Genomic DNA, 15077 nt, shown 5'->3' on the forward strand with positions numbered 1-15077 from the left:
ACATCTGAGGTCTATGTTTACAGTCATAAGTGTTTGCAATTGATGATCACCACATATATGTGTAGTAGGATTAAAATAAATTACTGTGGCCATTTGTTATTATCTTTATTTCATTGCATTCTGTTATCTGAGGTATATAGAGTCAATAAAGTTGACTTTAATTGCTGGGTAGAGGGCTGTCTATAAATGAATTTGATTAACATTGCTGGCATTTATTCATGTTAAGCAGTCATTAATCTGGCTTTTCAGAAGTAGTGTGCATTTGTGTGAACTAGCTGGAATAGTTTACTGTGCTTATTTTTAACACAATCAGATATCTCAGGTGTGGATGGTCATCAGAATGGCTGTAACTGATGAGTTGTGATTAAAATGACACGTGTGGGGTGGCAGAGTTGCACTGCATTTAAAACTAATTTTTTCACATTCCATCATCATAGTTAAACATCAGCACTGTTCTCAATAAGTGGCTGCCTGTGGCAGTTGTGACAGGATATGTGCTATAGAAGCTGATCACTGTCAGAGTGTCTCATCAAGTGGTTTTGTCTTCTAATAATGCTTGATTCATTGGCATGTCAGTTCTTGTGTGCTGAGTCTGTGTGTATTACCTTTCTCTGAGTTTTGTCCGTGTGCTTTGGTTTCTTCTCCCAGGCTCTCAGCCGCATAACATATGCCACTGCCCATATGTGCTTTTACTTTCATCCTAATCTAATACTAGAGAGTACACAGAACATGGTCTTTTTTGGAGGGGTAAGAAAGCAGGTAACATTGCAAGATAGGATTTATATATCCTTTCAAACGTGTGTCTTCTAATTTTATAGGGAACTACTACTTTGTTATCTTTATGCATTACGATTTATACAAAGCTTATTTTTTCTTAAGACTGAATTTCTTTTCTTACTCATTATATTTTGTACAGCCCATCACTAGATTAAAAGCTGTATGATACAGCTCAACACATGTAGAAGTCTAAACCCCCAACCCCCCAGCCTAATCCAGTTACTTCCTCCAAACTTTTTACAGTAAAGTCTTGGAAAGTTAGGGTGTGTTAACAGCGGAGAATTAAAAGGTAAGACAAAACATGTAAAAACAGGAAAGAAATAATCTATCTGGATGGTGTAGGGCCAGGATGAAGTGAAATTAGGGGGTGTGGCAAAGGAGTCCTTTGTCTTGTCCTCTGTTTCACCTAAAGCTTTATTGATTTCAGTCGATCATCTGAGGTGTATAGTCAGTAAAGTGTCTATAATGCATGGGCACATTCTGAATGAGTCTGTGTATGAACGTGAATGACATCATCTTGTGTATGATCACAGATAATGGTCTTTGAGCTGCTGTAATAAAGCTCCACCTCATTCTAGCTAGTCCCACCCATTTAATTGCCCTCATTCTAGCTAGTCCCATCCATTCAATTGCCCTCATTCTACTTAGTCTCACCATTCAGCTACTTCCTGCAGCCCTCCCTTGTTTTGGTGTCACTAGCCACCACTGACAAATCAGAATCCCAATACACTGATATTTCTTTATAATTCTGAACTCCACAGTATTATACAAATTGTATTTCAATATTTTTACAGATAATACATTTTTTTGGGTGGGGGGGTGACATAAAAGTCATATCAAACTGCTGTACCCATATGAGGGAATGAATTCTCATTTTCCAGAATATCCTAAGATTTGACATGTAAAACTTGTTAAACTTGTAGGATGGATGTAAAGAGAGGGCTTAAGGAGGAGAAATACATTAATTTTATAAACCTCACTAACTTGGCTCACTTCTGCATTATTAGGAACTTGTCACCATGATGATCGAGATTGTTGACTCCAGAATATCTCTTTTGGTTCAGGATTTCACATTCTTTAAACTCATAGACTGGCCCTCGAAAGGACCTAATAACATGACTTATCTGTGAATACTTCCATAAGTCATTGTAGTGGAGACAATTGCTAAGATTCATAAACATTTGTTGTGCAGCTTTGCTGAATATTCACAGGTAGGTTGCATTTTGAAATATGGCAAGAGTAACATGTACACACAACGATATTTAGGATTAGGAAAGAGGGTGAGAGCAAGTAAATGAAATGCACCAGCAGAAGCACAGGAAAGTGAAAGGTGTCATGGCTGGAAAAAGAAAACTGCACCAAACTTACACAACCACCACCACTCTGCACTCTGAGCCATTTAGTTTATTTTCATGTCATGGCTGGAAAGCAGAGTAATATTTTATTTTGGGGTCAAAAACACCCATTTTCATATAAAGAGAGAAGAGATGAGAGAGTTAATGGATTCAGTAGAAGGGAAACTATTTATGAATACAGGGGTACGTCGACCTCTTGACACCCAATTTTCATGGTTATTATGTTTGTCTGAAACTGTTTATAGATAACAAAATTAGCATCACATGAGTGTTTTTATTCTTAAATATACTTGGAAACATTCAATAGACCAACAGATACTACTTAAAACCCTAAAATATGTATTGATAGAGAGATATCCAATAAATGCACAAATAAACTACCTAAACAAGACAACACTATAAACAAAAATAAACAACAGAAATGATTAACTTGAAAATGATTTATAGGTTCATAGGTGTGTACTAGGCTAATGGCCCTGGGGCCTTTACTAGCCTAGCCCATAGGATTACCCTGGCATCGTACCATCTGACCTTAGTTCCCAGTGTCTCTGACTAGTACAGCCACTGGAGTGATCCCCGGGGTGAATTTTCTATTTCCCATCCACTCATCAAGATTTCTCTTGAAGAGGGCCCGTGAGATGCTCTGTTTGACATGTATGGGAAGTCTATTTCATAGCATGGGCAGTCTCTGGGTTATGAACCTGTCCCTTCAGCATGTTCTGTTGATTGTAGTAATGAGGTAGAGGTCTCTGGAGCATGTGGTGCAGAGGGATTGGAATTTTTTTAGATGTAGCATTTCTAACAGAGCTGGGTCAGACATGGCTTTGTAAGTCAAGCAGAGATTGCCTCTAAGTAGGCGATATGAGACAGAGAATAGTTGGATTTTTTTGAGTCTGTCCATACAGGGCAAGTGTTTAAGGCCTAGGATCCTCTTTGTGAGGAACTTTTGTGACCTCTCCAGTTGTTGCAGGTGTCTCATGAGGTACATGCCAAATGGGCATTGTACTCAATGACTGGCCTAATGAGGGAAGGGTAGAGGGAGACAATGACCTCTTTCTTCCTGGATGCAAAACCCTTAGTAATGAGATGTGCCTCATAGAAGAACTTTCTGACCACAGTGGCAATGTGGTGGTCAAAAGAGAGGTTGCTGTCAACCTGTGTTCCCAGATCCCTTATAACACTTTTTGTGTTCAGTGGACTACTATCAATGTGTTAATTCATGGGAACCGGGTTTTTCCCAAAGGGGATGACAACACATTTTTTGGCATTGAGCTTAAGGCCATGGTTCTGACACCAGTTGTTGGACTCAGTGAGGCCTTTCTGTAGGATGTTAACATCACTTGGGGAGTTAATAATAGCTCCCAACTTGCAATCGTCTGCAAACTTTTTCAGCCAGAGTCCCTTCGTGTTGGCTTGGACTTCAGAGAAGTAGATACCAAACAGGAGAGGACCCAGGACCGAACTCTGTGGGACTCCACTTGTGACTGGTTGGCAGTCTGACTTGGACTCAGCTACTTTCACTCTGTGAGTTCTATCTATGAGCCAGATTGCAACCCACCTAGTGATCTATGGGTTGATGCCTAGCTTAGTGAGTTTTTCAATGATTCCTGATTGGGGAATGGTATCAAAGGCCTTGTCCAGATCAAGGCAAGCTGTATGAACCACCTTGCCTTCATCCACAGCTCTGGTGACTGACTAAAAGAAGTCAACCAGGTTGAGCAGGATGATCTACCCTTCACAAAACCAAACTGTGTGGGATCCAGAGTTTGGAGATTCCCTATATCCTTGTTTATTAGGTCCATGATGATGCGTTCCATAGCTTTGCATATCAGACTCATTAGGCTAATGGGGCGATAGTTCCTATGGCCTGTAATCACTCCTCCGGGATATTGTCAGGTCCCATAGAAGCTGTATTCTTGGCTTTGGACAGTGCTGTTTTAACCTATGCAGCAGTAATACTGGGTGCCTGGCAATCTACTGGTATTGTGATTAGTCCTTTCGGGGGAAGAGAAGGGTAAAGTTGGCACTGAATCTGTCGGCCAGTATATTGGCAATATCTGTTGGCTCAGTATATGAGGTACCATTGTACAGTAGCTTAGAGCAAATCTGGGTATTGCCATGGAGATTCTTTACATAACTATAGAAGGCCTTGTGGTTGTCTTTACTATCTGCTGCAATCCTACTTTCATAGCTAGCTTTAGAGGATTTGATTTATTTTATTTTTATTTTTTATTTTACATTTGTTGACCAGGAAAGTCTGACTGGATACATGTCCATTTTCAGCGGAGGTCCGGGGAGATAAGCTCCAAATACAATGCAAGAAAATTTTGAATAAAAATAAATGAATTAAAGAGAATTCCAAACTAGTAATACTCAAATTAAAAATTGTTAAAACCTCATGTATACATTTATTTTATTTTTTTTTTATTTCCCTTAGGTACGGTCATAGGCCATGACAGACAAGGGTAGGTAGAGATTACTTATACTAAAGAAAAAATACTTTTGGTAGGGTAAGAGGAGAGAAACACCAAAGGAGGAGAAATTCAGAAATTATAGAGTTAAGAGAGATAAGCCATGGACATAGAGATACTTCAGGTATATATTTGATGAGGGATCTCAACATTTTGTTGAGGCTGATAAGGGAGTTTTTCCAGTCTTGGGACTTCACCTTATTCTGCATCAGTTTCCTCCTTCTGTTGTAGAGATTGTTTATGGCAGGGGACCACCAGATTGGCTTCCTTTTTTTTGGAGGAGAGCATCTTGGTTCTATTGGGTATGACATGATCCATGCATTTGTGTATGTGTTCATACAGTGCATTAGTGTAGGATTTGGCAGTCATGCAAGTATTCTCCATTTGCATGGGTGCCATGAAGTTAGCCACCTCTGGTTTTAGGAGCCCAGAGTTAGCTTTGGAGAAGTTTTTCATGGTGGTTACCTTTGCAGGGGGGGTAGCAGACATGTGCATTTCCAAGGTGATTAGTTTGTGGTCAGATGTAACCAGGGAGGAGTTGACTACTCGTGTAGAGCAACAGTCGCCCATGTTAGTAATGACCAGGTCAAGGATGTTACCTCTAGTGGGGTTAAGAACGAGGTGGTCCAGGGTATTGGAATTAATGAATTCCAGGAAATATTGGGCAAGTATATTGGTACATGAGTAGTTTTCCCAGTTAATGGAGGGGTAGTTGAAGTCGCCCATTATGAGAATGTTAGGTTGGACCCTAATATTCTCCAGGGTGCTTAAGAATGTGGAGTGTGAGTCTTGGGACATGATTGGGGACCTATAGCAGGCTACAACCTGAATCACTGTCTTACCCAATGTTAGTCACACCTGAAGTATCTCTGATGTGTTATGTTGGGCTACCAGTCTGGAGGTGTGTGCATCCTTTATGAATATGGAAACACCACCGCCTTTGGAGCTTCGGTCCAAGTTCTGGGGCCGAGAGGTGTGGAATGAGTAATAGCCTGATAGTGCAGGAGTGCTTTCTGCTGCTTTAAACCAAGTCTCTGTTACACTACAAATGTCAATGTTCTCCATTTTGATGAGTGCTTCAAGTGAGTGCATTTTGAGATTTAGACTTCTAGCGTTGAGCAGCATGACCCTCAGATTGCATTTGTTTGTAGCTGTTATGGTGGTAATTTGGTCTTTGGAACACTGCATAAAAAAGGCACTAAAGGGGTGGCAAGAGCCTTGGCCAGTATCCGGAAGCCCAGGGATGACAGATGCAGACCATCTCTGGCAAAGCATCGAGGTCTGTCAATCATGTCATTCCAGGCAGACAGATACTGGATCCCCTTAGAATGACACCAGAAACTTAGCCAGTTGTTGAAATCAGTCATTTTCTGCTTGTACTGTGGTATCATTCTGGGTGATTATAGGATGCTGCTCAGGGCTAGGTCATACCCGCCTGTGCTACATAATCCGAGAGCTCCTCCATGTCCCTTTTCATGTAGTCCAAGGAGGTACGTTTCAGGTCATTCACATCCACATGTACAATGACAGAGTCATATTTGTACCTGTTGTTGAGGGACCTGAGCGCATGCTTTATGTGGTGGATCCTGGCACCTGACAGGCAGCTGACTCTTACTTTCTCCTTATTCAGCCTAGTGAGTGGGACATCACTGTGCCTCACTGTCGAGTCACCTATGACTAGTGTGTTGGGCATGCTGTTTTGCCTTAGGGGCTTTTGTTGAGTGTCACACTGTTTAGGAGAGTTATGTGTCTAATGATTAGTGTTGTGTTGTGGTGGGTGCATTTCTGCCTTGGAGGTCTCTGCATTTTGGGTAGATTTTTATTGAGACCCTCCATGAAGGTGTTTGTGTGGTTTGTGTTTTTATGTGAAGGCAGTGCTGGTGTGTGTTCTGGAGGGCTATGTGTTCCATGTGGTGTGGTGCAAGTGCTGACTTTCTCCTCTTGACCAGCTATTCCGGTTTTGGCTGGTGAGTGCGTAGCTTCCATTTTGGATATATAAGTGCATTTCTCACAAGTCTGAGTGTTGGGAGATAAGAGGAGTGGGTTGTCAGTGCACATGAGGCATGCAGCTACATTGCCTCAGGATGCCCAAGTTCACTACGTTAATAGGAGAAAACACAGGGAACTGACCTTTAGACATGCCTGGAAGGGTGGGCAATCATAATAAGTACTTGAGCTATTTCCTTGTAGAACATTTAGTGCTGGTAGTACTTTTGTGTGCTACAATAATTGCTAAAAGAAATCTGGTAAAGTGCTAGACTAATAAGCTAGTAAAAGTGCAGGAGAGGAGAGAACTAGCAGATCTAAGGGAAAAACTGAAGAGCAGACTTTGGCACTGCTCAGAAGCTTACAAACAGTCCTGGATACAGCAAATCTGTATCTGGACTAGACTAGTTACAGAAAAGGTGGGAAACAAGCATAAATGCAGGATTTTTATCCAGAAAGTTGGAAGAGATGAAAAAACTGCCCAAACGGCCAATAAACTACAATTTCTGGGCCAGAAACCACTTCTCTTGTGGTAAGATAGGCCACCCAGTGCTTACCACTGCCACTGATAAGCTAGAAGGCTTCCCTCCAACAAAGAAAGGTTTGGGGGCTCAGAAGCTTACAAACAGTCCTGGATACAGAAAATCTGTACATGGACTAGACTAGTTACAGGACAGGTGGGAAACAAGTGCAAATCTGGGCTTTTAAACCAGAAAGTTGAACGAGATGGAAAAACTATCCAAATGGCCAATAAACTACAATTTCTGAGCCAGAAACAACTCCTCTTGTGGTGGATAGGCTACCTAGTGCTTACCACTCCCACTGAGAAGCTAGACGGCTTCACTCCAACACAGAATGGCTTTGGGGCTCAGAAGCTTATAAACTGTCCTGGATAGAGCACATCTGTACCTGGATTAGACTAGTTACAGGATAGGCGGGAAACAAATTTATATGTATTGTAATATATAGAATTAATATATAGAATAGACACAAATAAATAAATACAACTAGCACTCTAATATTTCTGTTCAATGTTCAAAACAATAGACTTGCATTATATAGCAGCCCTGTAAGTCCACAATACCATAACCCCATAATGAGTTTCAGATTTACTCTTTGCAATTTCCTGAGGTGATGTCATTCAGTTGAACAGAAGATCTTAACGTCTGGGAGAAAGTACAATCAGAGAAAGCCCCTAGCAAGTGAAAATTAATGGCATGCTCCAAAAAGGGTCCTAACCCCATCTCAGACTGCTCAAATTGTATTGCTGTCCTGTATCATATTTTCTTGCAAATAAAAACTACAATTAAATGATTTTTTTTCTTTCATTCTTTTTTACAATGCATGGCTTATTATCAACTAATTATTTGGCTGCCACCATGGTATCCCATATATCATTTTCTCAACACAGACAGACAAAACCTGCTTTTCATACTTCTGTTTCAACAACATTATTTGCTATTAAAATACCTCCATGGTGCAGGGTCCTAGGCTCAGTTTGGTATTAACTGCATGTGCCTGTGTATTTTTCTCCTGCAGTGATTAATAGCTGTGTTAACTTGCCAGCATGTGCACTTTTCATATACAGTGAAAGCACACAACTTGGTCTTTCAGCTGCAACTGTGATATCACACTTCCATCTAGTGGCCAAGAATGAAATTGCTTCTCAAAACTCACGCTGTCATCATTAGGCATCTTTAAGTACTCTGCTGCATAATATAATCCTTTTGTTTTATTCCTAGGCATCCTTCATCTTTGTTTTTTGGAGACCATTATCATCTGGTGACAAGGAGGACCGGTTTAAAGGCAACAAGGTTTTATAATGTGGAATGACTAAGAGAAACACCAGCAGTAATACATTTTCACTTGATTGGCAAATCTCTCCCATTTGAAAGATCTTTATACTGTTACTTTGACCACAATGAGTCTAGAGATGACCATGTGTTTGTACCTCCCTTCCAGGATTCACAGTGAACACAAAATGTTATTCTGCAAACTATTTCATATGTTGATTGACAAAAAGATTGTGTTAGGGGGAGAGCTTCTGCCTTCAGACAGTTAGCTTATCAACAGGATGTAACTACCCATTCATGTATGGATCTTTTCCCTCTAGAGCCCCTCCCTTCTTTGGTTACCACAGGAGAAAGACATAAAGGACTATGTCCAAAAATCCTTCCTTTTATTTAATTACTTGTGTTTAATTAAATACAATGTCAGAATATTTGTCCATCATAGCTACATAGCTTGCATCTGTTAGGCCCACCTAATTTAAATACAACTTCAGAATATTTATCCATGTGTTGTAATCACCATATTATTCTGCTTGATATGTGAGATCACCATCATCATCTTCTAAACAATAACAAGTGGTTAGCCTTCTCACAGACCTGCGTGGCCACTACTGCAGCACCAAATTAGGCTTGTGTCTTCCATGTTGGCCAGAGAAGTTCATTTCTTGTGGGGTGTCAGTGTGTCTAGTGCTGCTTATTATCTAGTCAACTGATGCACATAGTTTTTAGAGCCAAAGACTTCAATTAATAGCCAAATGAAAGGTTACAATAATAGGGTAGTTTATTTCTTGGGGGGGGGGGTCAGAGACTCAATCTTTTTATAACAGCATAGTTATGTGATACAAGGAGATTTAGGGGAGGGAGTTAAAATAACAGCCAATAGTAGAGTTTGCAACAATAGCCACCTTAGCAGTTTAATGTGTTGTGGCTCATACAGCAACTAATGGCACATAAGTGGAGTGAGGGGCTGCTTGTTGTATAAGGCAGATTATATGGACGCATTAATTATATGCTGTTACCACTTCTTTTTGCATTAAACTGCAATTTAGGTAAAATAGCTGATATTGTGCATTTCTGTCACCTAGTTGTTTGTGTAGCTAATAGATCCTCCACTTTGTTACATTGAATGTTTCCCTACGTAAAATTGTTAGATGACAATTTCATCTAGCTAATAGAAGTGTTTTCCTGTGATTTTTCACTGTTTTTTCTATTAATACAGCTTATTCTTACATTTAAGCACAGTTTTGGGTTTGTTTTCTTGCTTGAGTGTACATTTCTGAGCACTGTAGTGGTTATTCAGTGACAGGGAGTAATTTGCTGCTGTTTCTTATGAGTAGAGATCATTGGCTGAAGCTCTACTTGCATATTTGTTCTTTTAGTTTCTCGTCTCACTTTAAGCAGTTGGTGGTGGTGGTCTGCTCAGAATTACACAACACTGTATGTGACAGATTCAGATGCTGTCAGTTTCTAAGGTTCTCTTTGGAACCTTAGTGAAATACCTCCAGTAATAGTTGCATAAACCACAGACTTAAGCAGCAATCCATCACTGCATGTCAAAGGTGATCTGATAGGCAGACAAGACTAATTATTTTCTACCTACATGGTGTGGTGCTCAAACAAACTTTTCGCTATCCATACTTATTAGTATACCCCAAATCAACACCTTACCTATGAGATGACATGCTCTCTCTCTCTCTCTCTCTCTCTCTCTCTTTTTCTCTCAAATGTTGCATGAAGAGATTCTGGACTTGCACTAATAGATGTGCCACTCCTCATGTGGAGTCTTAAGAATGTTCTTTTAGACAGACTGCGTACCATTAAATCAATTCCAAATCTTCAAGATGCTACCTCCACCTTAGCCCACATTAGTAAGCATCTGGAACCACAGAGTTACACTTCCTTACCAAGTCTGTAGCTGGATTAGTTGAAATGTGCATTCTAAGACAATGCAACACTTATCTCATGTTTACTGACACCTGCCTACTACTTACAAACTAACACAGTGTGAGGGAGATGTAGTTATATAATGTTATTCCAGGCAAAGCTCTCACACTGAGCCTTTACAAAAAACAAGCAGGTTATCAGTGCCACACAGCACCACACCACAAACACTTCAAACCAAATACATAAACGTACTTATGCTGAGAGTCTTAAAATAGGGACATGAAGGAAATCTTAGAATAAGTGTCCAAGGCTTGTATGAACCTAGTCATGAGAGCAACATTCTACCATCACCAAGAATGATGAAATAATACCAACAAAAAATTATTGACTTGAATAATTGGCTTAGATTCTGCTGTCACTTAAAGGGATATATTTATCTACATCTGCCTGGGAGAAGACTGTAGACAGTGCTAACTGCTTGGCCAGTAATGGCATGAACCTATTCCCCCAAGGCTTTTGTGAACTGGCTAAATTCTTGTCTATCCCTATAGTGCCTCTGTTGGCCAATGTCAGTCTTCTAAAGCTACCAACATAAAAAAGTAGGATCTAGATAACACAAAAATATTGATGCTCAATGCTACAAGACTTAACAAAGAAACTCTGCTCCCTACAGGCACTCATTACCATAGAAAACATCAGTATATGCATTGTCACAGAGACTTAGTTCAAAGCCAGTGATAGCACTGCAGGGATTTAATGTATTCCACACATTTAACCCCCACTCATTGTATAAATAAATAAACTTAACTCTCAAGATGCAAAAAACATTCGTACTAAACTAAACAGGGAAGTCTGGACTTTGATCAAATCCACTAAGGCCAGATTTGAAGTATAAATAACCACTCAGGCAAAAGATAACTGCAAAGCCTTTTTAAATATGTTTGAGACCTCATAAACAGTGCCTAGCACTGTGCAGAATTAATAGTAAGTGACATCACCAATTTAGACATGGCCGACATTGCCAATCTACTTGTCAGTAAATTTAGCTCTAACTTCATTCCACTCTTCCATTCTATACTCCCAGATTACATAGGTGTATCTATAAAAATCCTGAATGCACTATCCTGAATAGCTTGTCTTACCATTTGGGGGGGTGCTTTCATTTGATGAATACAAACTTCCATTTTTTTTGGTTATACTTGCAATAATTAGTTATAGTATTGTGTTTCTTGTATTCCCTAAAGATTTGTGTGGCTCATTCTGCTGGTATTTAGTGTTGGCTTGTGTTTTCTTTACCTGATTATGATAATCTTGATTCCTCAGTTTTTTATCAGACAATTTGAGGTCTTGACCATTATGTCAGTAGACAGTTTTCGCTTGCCTGGAGCCCCTCTTTAGAAATTGATCTCTTCATATTCCCTTGAGAAGGCCTTAGTTACGCCAGTTCTAAGAAGCCTTCTTTAGACTCTGATGATCAGATGTACTCAGCCCCCACCCATCAAATCCTGACTACCCCTACCTCATGAATATTATTTGAAACCCATTCCTTTCACAGCTGTGCTTGTTTTCTTCTTTACTTATTCCACTTTAAAGCTAACTTACAAAATAATATGTGATAATCTAACAATCCACTGGACAGAAGTTATTTATAATGTTTAACGTTTTATGCTTGTGACTCAAGTTCTGTATTTAATTTGTAACTAATTGACAAATTTATTTCTACATTCACTTTTTCTAATTGTTAATTTATCTATCATGCTTTTGTGTTGCTTTGTCAAATTGTTAATTACTTGTCTATGTTTATATATTTTTTGGAGGTTTTCTTCCCGGGCCTCTACTGAAAAGGGGCTCTGCCCAGTCCATTGGACTATCCCGGTAATCATATGCCAGTAAATAAATAAATGCATCTTGATAGTTTCATTCAAATCTACAAACTTCCTTTTATTGGGCAAGGTCTTGAAGAAAGTAGTTTACACTCTTACCATTGGAAGTACAAGCAACATGATCGATTTTAGTCTGATATCCAGACTCACCACAATGTTGAGACTGTCATCGCCATACTTTTCAGTCATCTACTTGTTGTTGTTGTTTGTCTTTTCGGCTTTTTCCCAGTAAGGGGTCACCACAGCGGAACTCCCGTCTGCTAATGATTGGCAGTAGATTTTTACGAAATGCCGAGGTGCCAGCTTGACACCCAACCTTCAACAAAGGCATGCCCATTTACGCACGCATGTCTTTCGAACGCTACCCAACCATGGGGAGGACATGCAGACTCCACACAGAAGGCACTTCCAAGCCACGCTGATAATCGAATGGGAGAAAATCTTGCTGTGAGGTAACAACGCTACTGCCGTACCACCGCAGCTATTACTTTTGGGCGAGATTAAATGTGTTGTTCTATTCTGGTACTCTTTGATCTCATGTTGCTATTTGATACAGAGAAGCATGTGTCCCCTTTGCATCTAGTTAGTGCATTAAAGGAAATTTCCTTGAGTGGTTTGCCTCCAACTTCTCATGCCATTCACAGAGATTTGATTCAGCCACCGATTCCGCTTCAACATTCCCTCTGCAGGGTTTGATGCTGCATCCATTTCTTCTCATTGTCCATCTGATTCATCTGAGGCATTTCATCAGTAGGGAAGATCTACCATATCACTGTAATGCTCATGACATAGGGCCACTTCTCTTCTTCCTACCATATCACTGTAATGTTCATGACATAGGGCCACATCTCTTTTTCCTACCATATCACTGTAATACTCATGACATAGGGCCACATCTCTTCCTCCTACCATATCACTGTAATGCTCATGACATAGGGCCACATCTCTTCTTCCTACCATATCACTGTAATGCTCATGACATAGGGACACATCTCTTCTTCCCTCTAGATTTCCTTGAGGATAACATAATGCATCCCCTGCTAGATACTTAGTAACTGTCTCAAACTCTGCATTTGAAGACAGCTGCCAAAGTTGTCAATTTCCCGTTTAGTGAATATAACTTTCAGCCTTTCACCACCTCTAATATTTACATGGTTGATAAGCTTGAACTTGAGGTCAGGATGCACTATGTGTGGCTTATTTTTAATGACTAATTGACACTTAGAGACCAAGTATCTGCTGAAATAAGCTCTCTGTGTTTTCAGCTAAGGAACATTTTCCAAACAATGGAGCTATTGCCACCAGAAGATCTGGCTGTGGTCATCCATGCAAAGGATTTATTATGTCTGAACTACTGCACTTCTCCATTCCTATTGCTTCCTGACTAGGAGGCTCATTGTTTTCAGCTCATGACAAAACGCTGCAGTCTTATTACTGACAGATAGATCACATTATCAACATATTACATACATTCTCTGGGGCCTACATTAGTTGTCTGTTCAGTTCCACAGCCTAATCTATGAAGTTCTAGTTCTTATATAGCTCACACTTCACAATACAGGTCCTATCTACCAGAAGGGTTTTTTGTGCCATACTGCCTTGCCTGTATCGTTCACTCTAACATCAAGTGACTGCTGATGTATTTGAGGTTGTGGCTTGCATTTCCTGGGATTTGTTCCACTGCTTTTCTGGTTATGCACCTTTAGAACTTAATAACCTGTGATAATGAACCCATTATTCTAAGCAACTTCAAGAGACCACGTATGACTCACTTGTTTAATCTAATATAATCATTTTCTTTGTCTATTAGTTCATGCTTTATTCAGTTTTGTTTTACCATTTCTCCCTCATCTTTAAGTTTATTTACACTTTTATTCAGTTGTTTGCCTCCTAGGCATGTCTGTTTTCCTGTTTGTTTAACTATTAGTTGTATTGAATCACTGCTTATGTATAATAAACTCAAACTATCTTCTGCAGTAGAAGCAAAGCAGGTGGTATAGAACATAAAAAATAGTTAGGTCTTGTATCACTGTTAATGACAAAATATTCCTATCCCCCAAAACATACAGTCTATATTGAAAAATTTCATCAATCAGATCACTTCCATACTACAGCTGCCCTAAGTCTGAAAACATAAATCACTAAAACACAGGTGGTGTAGTGGCAGCAATACCAGCACCGTATGAGGGAGGTCTTGGGTTTGAGTCCTAAATTACAGCTATCATCCTTTGATTTCCATGACTATAATAGTACCTAAGCAAAGACTTTTTTATGTTTGTGGGTGTGTGTTTGCAATTTAACCTTTGTCACCATGCTGAAGGTATGAACTAAAAGGGGACTCTTCAGGAAAAATGCAACACCTGTCAGTCCAGTAAGAGTGACACCATCATGTTGTTCTGGAAGTCATGGGTTTGAGTCCTAGAGAAGAGCTAATATTGACTTTTCACTTTTATGAGTCTAGCAATGCCCGAGTAGATAGCTTTTTATATGTGTGTGTGTGTGTGTGTGTGTGTGTGTGTGTGTGTGTGTGTGTGTGTTTGTATGTGGGGCGAGTGTGTGTATATGTGCATGTTTGAGATAAAGGAAGACATTTATTAGTGGAGAAATGCACAGATTAAGAAATGAGAAGACCAAAGGAGGCATGTAAATGGAGAAATACTCATTCTGGAAGATGTTTAGTTGGTTATTTGGATTATGTCCTATATGAGGCCCCTAACTACGTTACGTTACCTAGTTATGAACAATGCTCAGAAAAGAAAAAAAAAAACAGTCTGTACATGTGACCTTTCAAAACAATATAGGAAATGAATGGAAATTTCTAAGTGACAGAGAAAAGAAATTCTGGATTTCAAAGCTCTGGCTGTCTGTCTGTGGGATGGAGGATGACATGAGCTTGCGCTCTGGTGGCATGCAATGGCTTACCGACACCCT

The sequence above is a fragment of the Protopterus annectens genome, chromosome 9.part0, assembly GCF_019279795.1.
Source record: "Protopterus annectens isolate FY-2018-M chromosome 9.part0, PAN1.0, whole genome shotgun sequence".
NCBI lineage: Eukaryota > Metazoa > Chordata > Ceratodontiformes > Protopteridae > Protopterus > Protopterus annectens.